Raw genomic sequence first — 12,493 nt, forward strand, 5'->3', positions numbered from 1 at the left:
CGCAGATGTGGGGAACATTCTAAGCGGAACTGGATAGTAACTTTTGGCCATAGAGAAAATACGAATATCTGGGGACAGTTTTTTTTGGCAGGTGCAGAAAATATCTGCTCTCCTGCATCATTTGGCCATTCTGATAATAATATCATTCTGAATACAGTATTCTGTTATCGCTTGCATTTTGCTTCTTTTTTTTCTTTTTTTCCCTCTCAACCAGTGACGTATCTGAAAAAATTTAGTAACGTGGAAGAAAAGGTCTTTCTAATATGGGAAGATAGACCCAAAAGGTTAATAAGGTATCATATGACAACTACATATATTGATCCTTACACGAGATGAGCAGGATATATACTACTTACAAATTATGCTCGAGGCTTTGGGGTTCGCTGGGGAAACTTATTGTCATAAAATCGTGAATAGATACAGCACTATAAGTAGCTTCTGTTAAAAAGAGAAATGAAATAACGAATTTATGTTTATATAAAAATAACCAGAACAAAAATTATATGTAGCGAAACAAACTGTTGGAGGACTCACGATAGAATTTTTTTTGGGGAGGGGGCTTTTATTCGGCAGGATAAGAACCTAACTATTGAACATACGCAATTTTCTATGGTCAATTCACAGACACAATACACTGCCCCCTCGTGGCCTTAGTTTCCTCGACACAATTTCTGAACAACCAACACACACGCACGAAGATTTATTATAGAGATTGGAGAAAGAGAAACGGGCTATCAGATTACGAGTACTACTTTAGGGTATAAATTAGATTGCTTTGCATTCGAGGAAACTGCTAACAGCTGCCTTTTCTCGGCCTCCCCTGGAACTTTTACTTGAAGTCAATTATCAAGTTTCACAGGCCGGATGTAGAAGAACCTGGCGACAGAGAAGAATCCGCTGCTCTAAAATATAGGTTGTTCCTCGCAGGGCTTCACGAGAAGGTTCAGCTACTGACATTATTCCTGAACACATCTCATCCACATTTCCTTTCTACAAGTGAATTTCCTAGCTGATAGATCTGTTGTTCGGATAACAGGAAGCTCTTTATGTGTCACCATGGCTACAGCTGTACCGTGGGACTATACGGATATTGGATCGGATGGTGATTTGGCACGATAAGCTGAGATGGTGAATGTAACATTCATTCTTCATATAATACTGAGAGAATATGATTTTTCTATGTTTTCTCCTCCTTCCCACAGCGCACACGGTGGGGAGGCACAGGAGATGCACTACACACACATACACACACAAAAAAAAAAGAAAAGAAAAAATCTTTTTCCAGGTTAACAAGATTGTTGTAGGTACTCACCTTACAAAGTTTATTTATTCACTTCTACTTACAGAATATGTATTACATTGTAAACAAGGACCAAAAACTACTTTTGGATTTCCTTCTTCTCCTTCCATGCTCCCAATGCACACGTCATTTTCCCCCCAAGACATGTTTTTGGATAATATTCAGACTACTCTTTGCTTAATTCTATGGCCCGTTTAACATGAGCGAACTGGACCGCTGCGGCAAATGACCTTATCATTTTCTTGCAGAGTAATTGCTATTGACTGAATAGAAGATTTACACGTCCACTTCTTGCCTTATCATTGACGCATAAAAACTTCCATTTAGTCAATGGCAATTACTCTGCGATAAGTTGTGTGCAGATTTAAATTATAGGTGAATAAAAATTCCTCGAAAATCCTACCTCTGTTGTCCAAGACACTGCTGAACCATAAGAAAGATTTTGAGTTTGAGTCAGTTGTAATTATTAAATATGTGGGATTTAAAATAGCAAACACCTGTTCTAGATATCTTTGTGATAAATTGATATCTGCTGAAGGTGGACAATATAGTGACAGTAAGTAGAACGAGAAAGTTGATGTAGAGACTAAAATACAGGTGGAATTTTGATTACACAAGCCAGAGATAACAGTGATATCCAGCTTGATGTTGAATATGATGATGGCAGATTTAGGATCTGTTGCAGAGGACTGGATGATTCTTGTAGTCGTGGGATATCCCATAACTTTGGAAGATTGCCCATAAATGTGCTTAGAGACATAAGGTTCCTGAATGCATATAATATCAAATAAATTTTCTGTTGCAATGAGCCTGATCTCATCAGCAATGCATCTAGAGTGTTGTGCATTGATCTGCATGATTGTAAGTTGGAAGGGACAGTCTGGTTCGCTGCCTAGCTATGCAGAGAGAGGCATACTGCCCATCTCTGGTTAAACTTACACTGCCATAAATACCTGCAGTCCAGTTCGCTTGAGTTGTTGTAGGGTTTTAGGCACATCAGCAACTTAGGCTATATTGCGCCGTATATAACATGTCTGTAAATTGCGTGTTCTGTGGTCGATTTGTTGTTTTGCTGGACGAAAAACCAATGTACCCTCGCCTAATGTACTCAGCCACTTTGTGAAAAAAGCCCATAAAAATTTATTGCGTCATTGACGGTATTCGAACTCAGGTCTTTTCCACCAGCAGGTGGGGAAGGACGTTGATTATGCAAAACTGTGCTACCAACAAGGGCCCGCTTCTGTTAAACAGGCCAGAATGTTTCTACTGAACACATGCGCAAACTGGTTACTGCTGATGACAGTTGAACGCCATAAGGATCAGAGAGTTATATAGAATAATAAGTTCGCGTTCAAGAGGCATAAAAGACAACTTAAAAGAATATGCGCCAAGCCTGGTGGGTCATCAGGCAAGAAGCAATATATATATATATATATATATTAAGCCTGATCTAGCCGAGTGGTCAGAAGCGAGAGTGCAGGAGCACAGGCTCTTTGAATGGACGGTGGTTCAAGATCGCGTGATTGCTAAATACCGTTAACGATTGTATTTATGATAAACTCCTCTGACATGATGGCTCTACAGCAGGGGTGGGCAACTGTTTTCGTCAGCGGGCCGAATGAAATTTTCGTATCATGATGCGGGCCGAATGAAATTTTCGCATCAATGAAATTTTCGCATCATGATGCGGGCCGGAATAGATTGAACGATTTAATAAAAAAAATCAGAACCCAAAAAATGTTATATTACTTGAATCACCAAATTATTAATGTATTTTTAAAAAAAATATCTGAATGTCCAATTATCATTGAAAATGCGGCATTCGGCATCAATTTTTCTTTTTTTTTTTTAATTGGCTCATTTTATGGGCTATAAATTATATTAAATTAAAAATTGTAATAATTAGAAAAGGCATAAAACATCTAGCACCAATATTATGTTTTTTCAATAAGTCAAACCCAAAGGAACTTCGTTCGATCGATGCTACAATAATAATTAGGAAATAACTCTTTGACGCTGCGTAGAATCACTTGGTTACTGTTGTACTGGCCGCGATTCCCGATTGAACCGAATTAAGCCGAACGTTTACGGCGTGTGTAGTCAGGTATGGATTTTCTATATTTATGCATTTACCGAGGGGGCCGGATTCAACATCGTCGCGGGCCGGCTGTTGCCCACCCCTGCTCTACAGGAAAATAAGTATGTATAATAATACGATTTACCAAACGACTACTTAAAACGTATGATGTTTTATATTATACTATTTACAATTTCAATATCAAGTTTAAAAAATAATAAAGATATTTTGGCTTCCTTAGGATTTAAGCAGAATTATTTAAAGGTTGCGCACCTCCTTATATTTTGCGAATTAACTGAAATAAAATTAGTGTGCGATCCTTTCAGATAATTAACACTTTCAGGCGCACCTGATTGTGTTGGAGTTACAAATTCTGAGTAGCAGAAGCCAGATAGATTCATGGTGATAAAGAAACCTTGGCCATTCCTACGTGACTTTTAATATCTTTTTCGACCTTTTAAGGATTTGACAACCTTCTTTTTAAATATAGAGGCTGAAAATACTTTGTCCAGTTCTTCAATATATTGGAATTGTAATTGATGAGGACTTCTTTTAGTGTCGTTGTGAATTTGTGTCTAATAAAAGAACGGGTAAAATCTTTTTTATGGATTGTCCATAAAATCAAGGGCACTTGAAAACCCTGTTTGGGACACTGGTGTTTGTTCACAGGATTTTCCAAATCTCGATGACTGACAAACATTTTGTAAAGTTGTGGAAATGAAGTATTTTTGAACTGAAGTAAAAATCATGTATAAATTATTATCCATATAAAACGAAGGGATTAAATCTGAGTGAAATGTATTTGGACAAAAATTAAGACACAAACTGAATACTTTCTGAGCTCTTGTAAAATGGGGGGGGAGGGCTTTTGCTTTACTATTCCAGAGCTGAGTCAGTAATTTCATCCCAAAGCAGCGCTGCTGGTGGTAAAAAGAAAGAAACAGCCAAAGGATTTATTCCAGCGTATACAGGTTACAGTGTGCCTCCCACATGAGAATTTCAGCTCTCCAATACAGAACAACTAGAAAAAAAAGAAAAGAAAAAAAACACTTTCATTTACAGCAAGAAATAAGATTACAATCATAACTGTACAATGAAAATGAAATACACTGTAGTACATATAAACGTAATGTAAATAGCTAACGAAAATAATATACACTTATTTGATTATGCTTAACCTCTTGTCAAGGATACCTTATTATTATTTTAATAATTAATGAACTACCTAGAACTCATGTAACTCCGTGCTTACATTATTTGTTCTAAGAACTAGTGTCTACTTAGAATCTGTATCATGAAGTAATTAGTGGAAACTCGTGGGTAACCGATTATTAAACTCATTTCCTGGTGATCAGGCAGCAGCACGCTGCAACTTTCTCAAAAGAGAAATATTTCTGCTGGAAAACAGAAATTAATTCTCTGTAAGTAATAATGATGAGAAATAATAGATAAAAAAAAAAACAAGCATTTAGAGAATGAAGCCTTCTCTCGGTGTGCAAGGAAAATCCATTTAATCTATCATTAATTAACTTTAACTAGCCATAGATGCTAATTAAAGAAATTTGTAGTATTGTGAAATGATTGAAGCAAATTCCCACTGCTGCATATCAGGCACTGACAACAGTGAGAATTTGAGCTACGAATGTAAGATTTTATAGATTTACTAAGCCTACATTACATAGATTTTCTATTAAATGTTATTACCACAGTATATCCCAGTGGTGTATCCTTAATGGCTCAATGGCTCGTACATGGATTCAAGCCATTGAGGATATCCCAGCGATGTATCCTCAATGGCTTGAATCCATGTACAAAGTTTCTTTATTAGTCCACTAAGTCTTCTCTTTTCCTTTTCAGCTCCCATAAGCTCAGGCCCTCGTGTAGTTGCACCCCTTTCACCATGTGATGATACGTCACTGGAATACCATATATGGATACTTCAGGTTCATTAAAACGGAACTTTGCTGTTCTTTCTGGGGTGGGGGAGGGGGAATCGCGTAGCAGCGCTGAGTGCTGAATCTGTGTACATTTGAGAATCAAGCTAGCAATATAGCCTGTGGATATTATCCCAGTAATAGAGTATAAATAATTTAGAATTAATTAAATAGAATTTAGAATTAAGAATTAATTAAATACATTAATAAAAAATCAAATGTATTTATTTACCAATTAATTAACAAACTAATAAACAACGTATGCAACTGTGCGAAAAATGTATGTCTTCAAAACAGTTATAAAATTAAAAAAAAAACAAAAAAAAACAGGGAAAAGTGTGCGTGCTCGCGCCTCTTAAGATGCCCTATTTTCAGAATTATAACGTAAAAGTATATGTCAGATTATAATAAATCAAATAAGCACTCATTTTCTTCGCTAGAGTGTCCAATAATATTTTTCAAAATTTATGTACTCAATAATCACAAGAAATATTTTTTTAGAAAATGTGAGGTCTGTGAAAGCATGGAACTCATGCAATCGTGCTGTTGGCATTGCCGGCCCCCTAATTCTGGTTGGTCTGGAAACAAAGAGAAGTATTGTAATTCTTCGGGATAATTTTTGTTGTTAAGGGACATGCACCCGACCGAATTGCTTGTTTTACAGCGTTGCAGTAAATTTTCCCCAAAATGGTTCTGTTTTGATGATTGGCTATCTGTAGAGAATCCATGCTTCCATCGCTTTATTTGAGTCGTGCTATGGATCAAATTGATGTACCCGTGTTTCATTTGCAATGATGACACGCTTCAGAACTCTTTTCTGCTTTTGTAGCGCTGTAAAATCTCTTCTGTGGTCATCTGTCAGCTGCTTTGCAATCCAACTTGCGTACTCCGTACACTACACCGGTTTGTCACACCACGCCAAGGGCTTCCATAGCTGACATGAAATTTATGACAAATTTGGAAATTAAGTTCATCAGCACATTGAACTGTTAGGTGCTGCTATTAGCCTCGTCTACCTGGCTGTTATTCAGCCGCTACACTTAAGTTCAGACCCTTACTAAACAGTTCACGTCCCTCGTATACGTTTTGGTATACAGGAAACGTGAACTTAAACGCCACTGTCCGCGCAAGTTTTTTTAAAACAGGAAGGAACACGATACTTCGATGGCCAAAACCAACGTTGGGATAATCTGAAAGAAAACAATGATTCGGAAAAGTGACTGTCGGTGCCAATGTCGCTAACTGTAATTGCGAAAATTAAGTACTGTTTACAACTGTAGTAATGAGAGTTAATGGAATAATAATAACGATAATAATAATAAACAATATCGATGCTTCTCGAAACTTTACATTTAGACAGGGTGAAACTATCAATTCTACTCCTTCCCCCACCAGATTGCCGAACGACCCGCACGTTATCTTTAACAATTCTGGCTACTTGAGCCATCGGACTCACCTATCCGCGGTCTCGTATCTGGTGGTATGGTAGTTTCGCCACTGAGTTAGAATACCTTATTGCTTCAGCTTTTACTTAGAGAATGATAAACTGTTGTAATATTTCCACGTGCAGAACCACAACAGGATACTTTTCCTAAATGGAGTAGGATGCTAGATTTAGCATCCTACCCCCCCCCCCCTCTCTCTCTCTCTCTCTCTCTCTCTCTCTCTCTCTCTCTCTCACTCACACACCCCCAATAAATAAAGAGATGCTTCCAAGTTAATAAATTTCTGCACGGGAGGGCCTGTTAGCTCAGTTGGTTAGAGCGTCGTGCTAATAACGCGAAGGTCGTGGGTTCGATCCCCATACAGGCCAGTTTTTTTTTTTTTCTTTTGTTCTCACTTACGATCAGTTTGGTTGTAATTGAGAATTAAAAATACTGCCAGTGAGGTGTTCTATTAGAACAGTGTGTAATATGAACTGATTGAAAGAAGGATTCGTGTTAAGTTGTTGTAGACAAAAATCAATGACAATTAGTTTCGCTAAACTGCGATCTTCTTCTTTTCTTTTAATATTCCTTACGCTCCCTATCCCTCGACAGCCCCGACAAGTCATATAGACAAAAACCAGTTATTCGGAGCCGCCAGCGACAAATGAATGTAATGGGCATTCCTAATTTCCATGTTCACATCGCAATAATGCTAACTCACGCTACAGAGGCTATCCAGTCTAACTTAATTTCATGATTCCATCGAAATATAATCATATCACGAATAAATAATCGATATATCACCGGTGTTATTTATTCTCAAACTCTTTTTTTTAATAACAATTTTAAAGTAGTCAGAGTCAGAAATTTTGAATCTATCTGTCTTAGAAAAATATAATATATAAACTGCGCGAGAATTTGTATATATATATACACCGTTACAACGATAGAATCACTTATATTCTACATTAGGACTGTGATTCACTAACTGGGATTAGAACGCGTTAGATAACACTGATTTTTCTTTATCTACTAGCTCTAGTTCCGATAATTACTAGTTATACTCTGTCACTGTCACTTGATTTCATTTGCCAGCGTCATCAGTAACGTAACACATCAATAGCAGTGACAAAATCAAGAGTCGTGATTCTGTGACCTACCTCTAATGATTACAAAAAAAAAATCACAGTTCCTTTGTTGTAATTCCTAACATCACTTGACTACCGATATTTGTGTTTACTGTTTTGTTTATTGACTGCCACTGTCCCTGAAAGTCACAACATAGAGTGTTAAGATTTTGTGTATATTGTCTGTTACGATAGATTTTGCTGTTTGGAATTTAAATTATAATATAAAACAGTTTTCGTCATCAGTATGTCTAATGAAACTGTTCTAAGCTGGAAGTTTTTTCACAGTGCATCCACCCGATGACGTTGCTGAAGAGTTTTTGATGATTATGTTGGAACAGCTTGGCTAACAGTAAAATAATGACACAAAGGGATATTTTATTGAAAATAAAGAACAAATAAAGCGAAAAGAAAAGGTGGGAGATAAAACAAAAAAAAGACAACTCGCGGAGATAGGGGAAAGGGGATTTTAAAATGCGTCAGAGTAGCTTCGTCACGTTTATCACGCAAAACGATTGACGTCAGTGCTGCAACCAACGTCATTTCCGGCTAAAAGTGCCTACGCTAGGTAGGCAGCGAGTTTTCCGATAACGAACGAAACAAAGGACATTTTCAGTGCGTGGCACTCGGTTCCTTGATCTCTTCGCCTCATCTGCTTAAATTAGCCAAAGAGAAAAGAAAGAAATCTGTTTTCACTCCGGGACAGATAGCCATACGGCAAAAGATGCTAGCAACTGGATTATTATGGCACTCACACACGGATCTCACTTATGGGCAGCATATTTCTGTCTCCTCGTACTCGTTTGAAAATGAGCAGTACGCTGTCACCACCCTGGACCACTCTCCTGACTGCATTTTAACAGGGAACATGGTATAATTGGATATTGTTGGTATAAACGGGGCGTTTTTAATTCAACTGTGTTCATTTTAATCGTGAAAAATCCAACCGTCCTTGTGATCATTTGGGAAAACAAGCTTGAACCCATTTAACTCAAACAATTTCAACTCTTTTTTAATTTTTTTTTAATTACGGAAGATTTTTAAACTTCCCGTATTTATGATGCCATCCAATAGTAGAGTCGCTCTTTTTTTAAACACGTTCATTTGGTTGATTTAGATGAATTTTCGGGTTTTATGCTCTCCTGATGATTATCCTATTTGCAGATATCGTGTTTGCTGTTACAGGCTTTAAATGAAAGCTTTAGCAATCTCTCAGTGCACTGTTCGTTCTTATATTGGATTATTATTGTTATTATTATTATTAAATATTGAGCTTTGGAGTAAGGAGGTCTTGTGCGGTCTGGAAGATGCACGAAATAGCCCATAGAATGATTGCTTCTTCGCGTGTGTGTGTTATATTATATTTCGAATAGAAACGACGTATCCAGCCGTAATGTTTAAAATCTAGACAAGAGTTTCTAAAACCATGTTCCGAGAGAACTGAACAGGTGGTGCATGCAATGATCAAAGATCGGTAAACGATTTTTTTTTAGTGTCAAGTAGAACATCTTCCCACGTTCGATATATATCCGATTTTGAGTGGAAGCACGTCTAATAATAATCTAATAATATTTTATAGCAACAAATTTGAGAATAACAAATCAATAATAATAATAAATTAACAATAATAAATCAGAAGATATAAAAAATACACTGGGGATCCTCATAAAATTTGCAAGTTGAAAGGTGGTCCGTAATGTCAAAAAGGTTAAGAATGATTGATCTAAATCAAACATTCTAAAAGCTCCATCCTTGTTGGAGTTATGAAGTAATCTCTAACAATTCTTAAAATAATGATGTTTCAGAACACTGAGTTTATTTCTCACTGTGCAGAGACAAGCGTTGAGGAGTCTGGCCTATTGAAGAGTTTATTACTGGTAAAAGGCTGGGGAACCCTTGATCTATACTTAATCTCTTAAATCAACATAGGAAATTGCTATTTTGATATCCATTCATTCTTTCTGTACTTCATTACTCAATTTTAAAATTAAAGTAAAGTATGGTGCAGTGGCCCGTTAGCTCAGTTGGTTAGAGCGTCGTGCTAATAACGCGAAGGTCGTGGGTTCGATCCCCATACGGGCCAACTTTTTTTTATTCATCTGAATAAGACCAATATATCTGACACCTTTTGAGTTTTATTAAAATAGAAATAATTGAAATACTTTACTTTAGTATTAGTAGTGGCGAATGATGCAAGAAAGCAAGCTTATAAGGCATGAGGCAAAAAAAAAAAAAAACACTTCATCCATTCATATCTCTAAGAATTTGTCTAGTTCTTCCTTGAGTTTATTCAAACTATCCACCTCGACAACAAGAGATGGAAGTTTGTTCCAACAATCTACCATTCACTGACTGAAGGGAAACTTCTGCACATCTATCTTACAATCATTCTTCCTCAACTTGTATTAATGCCCCGTCACGTGTGTAGTCTCAGCAAGAGGAAGGAAGTCATAAGCATTGAAGTTAAATCCATTCAATGAAACTTTTGACTTTTGAGAAAATTGAATGGAAGTCAAATCCATTCAATTTTCAAGTTGAAATCAGATCTCCCCGCAGGTGCCTAGTTTCCAGACCCATTTACAGAACTGAAGCCTTTCTTGGTAAGAGCACCCCTTTGTTCTCCTCACCAATCTCATTGCCCTTCTCTGCACTTGTTCCAGCATTTCTACATCCCTCCTAAAATGAGGCCTCAAAATCTGTATGCAGTACTCAAGATGTGACCGGACTATTGCCTTATACAATGGGATAATGACGTCCTTATCTCTGCTACCAAAATTCCTGTATATCATTGACAAAACCCATGAGCTGTCCTAGCAGCCTATCTGAACTGCTCAGAGAATTTCACATCTGACTACACAATTACGCTCAAGCCCTTTTCATTTTCTACTTCCCTGAGTGTAGTACCACACAGTCGGTATGATAATTTGGGATTACTGCTACCTATATTCAGTACCTTGCATTTGTCAATGTTAAACTTCAACTGTCATTTCTCAGCCTATCGACCTAATTTTCCTAGCTAGATCTTGTTGCAGTAGTTCACTCTGATTACTGTCATTAACCACTCTGCGAACCTTTGTATCATCTGCAAACTTAGACATTAAGTCTGATATATCTTCACCAATATCATTAATAAATACAGAAAACAACAATGGACGCAGCGCCGAACCCTGGGGAACTTCATTAAAAACATTAATCCAAAAAGAGCAATCTCCACTGATAACCACTCTCTGTCTTCTCCCACTCAACCATTCCTTTATCCATAGCAGCAACTTGTCCTCGATGCCACACTGCTCCAATTTGTACAGCAGTCTTGTATGTGCAGCACTATAAAAAGCTTTCCTAAAATCCAATGATATGATATCAAATTAATTTTTTGCATCTAGTTCCTTTGTTACTACAGCATAAAATCTAATTAGATTGATCAAACAAGTTCTGCCCTTAACAAATCCATGCTATGAATGCAGCATAATTGCATTCCTGTCTAAATGATCCTGCATTACTTCTTTAACCACTGACTCCATCATTTTCTCGGGAACAGATATTAAGCTAAAAGGTCTGTAATTACTCATGTCACCCTTTGATCTCCCTTTGTGAATTGGGAGATATATTTGCAGATCTCCAGTCCACAGGGACCTCTCCTAAATCCAAGGATGCTCTCATAATTATTGCTAAGAGTTTGCTTACCTTCTTTGCTGCCTCCCTTAATATAATTATATAGATTCCATCCACCTAAGAGCCTTTTTTATGTTTAACTTCAACAATTTCTCTTCCACTTTCCTTTCAGTTACCACAAAATCATTTAGCTCCCCGTAAGAATTTGATAAACTTCTGGCACCCTCTTCCCTACAGAATTCCTCACGTGTGAATGTAGATGCAAAATACCTATTTAATTTATCAGCAACCTGAACAAGGTCATCAACAGTTAATCCATTGATATCAAGTGGCCCAATATAATTCAACCCCTTCCTTCTACTGTTAATATAAGCATAGAAAACTTTGCTGCTGCTCTCTGCATTCTTTGCTAGAGACTTCTCATAATCTGCTTTAGCTTGCCTAAACTCCTTGGTGTCGTCTTGATTACCGAATAATTTATATATATCATATGCTTCTCTATCACCCGATAATTTATATGCATCCCATGCATTTTTATTTTCTGCTACAAATCTCATCAGTTCATCTGACATCCATTTAGGTCTAAACCTTGAACAGCATTTCTTAGTTGGTATGATATAGAAATTGAAATTTATAAAAGAAAAGTTGAAATACTATAATTTAGCCATTGTGATTTGAGTAATTATAGACAGGTTGAATGTAGCTGACGTTTCTTTGTTCAAATTACTGTGATTTGAGATTTAATTTATATATGATAGTATCATACTGGACAACGTTTGTAAGGTAATTTTGCCCAAAGAGTATTTTAACGAATTTTGTAAATTCGTAGGTAGTAAGAGTGGTATGTGAAGGGTTCAGTTTTGTTTATGAATTTCTAAAGGTCTCTTCAGTACAGGAAAGACTTTTATATGGTTATAACAAATGTAAAAAAAAAAAAAAAAAATCATTCGAATCAAGTCATCCCATTAAACTAATTCGTTTCTTTCTACGAATAGTTAAATGGTAACGACATCTGC

At 36.8% G+C, this 12,493-nt stretch overlaps 2 non-coding genes across 2 annotated transcripts; both read left to right on the forward strand.

Annotated features, from left to right (window-relative positions):
* Positions 1-7,050: 7,050 nt before the first annotated feature.
* TRNAI-AAU (transfer RNA isoleucine (anticodon AAU)) lies at positions 7,051-7,124 on the forward strand. The gene has a single exon. It is a non-coding gene; the product is annotated as a tRNA-Ile (tRNA).
* A 2,750-nt stretch (positions 7,125-9,874) lies between these two features.
* Positions 9,875-9,948, forward strand: TRNAI-AAU (transfer RNA isoleucine (anticodon AAU)). Its single transcript has one exon. It is a non-coding gene; the product is annotated as a tRNA-Ile (tRNA).
* The last annotated feature ends 2,545 nt before the right edge of the window (positions 9,949-12,493 follow it).

Source organism: Mastigoproctus giganteus, chromosome 11 (assembly GCF_048544385.1).
Source record: "Mastigoproctus giganteus isolate SK-2022 chromosome 11, ASM4854438v1, whole genome shotgun sequence".
In the NCBI taxonomy this organism is placed as follows: domain Eukaryota; kingdom Metazoa; phylum Arthropoda; class Arachnida; order Uropygi; family Thelyphonidae; genus Mastigoproctus; species Mastigoproctus giganteus.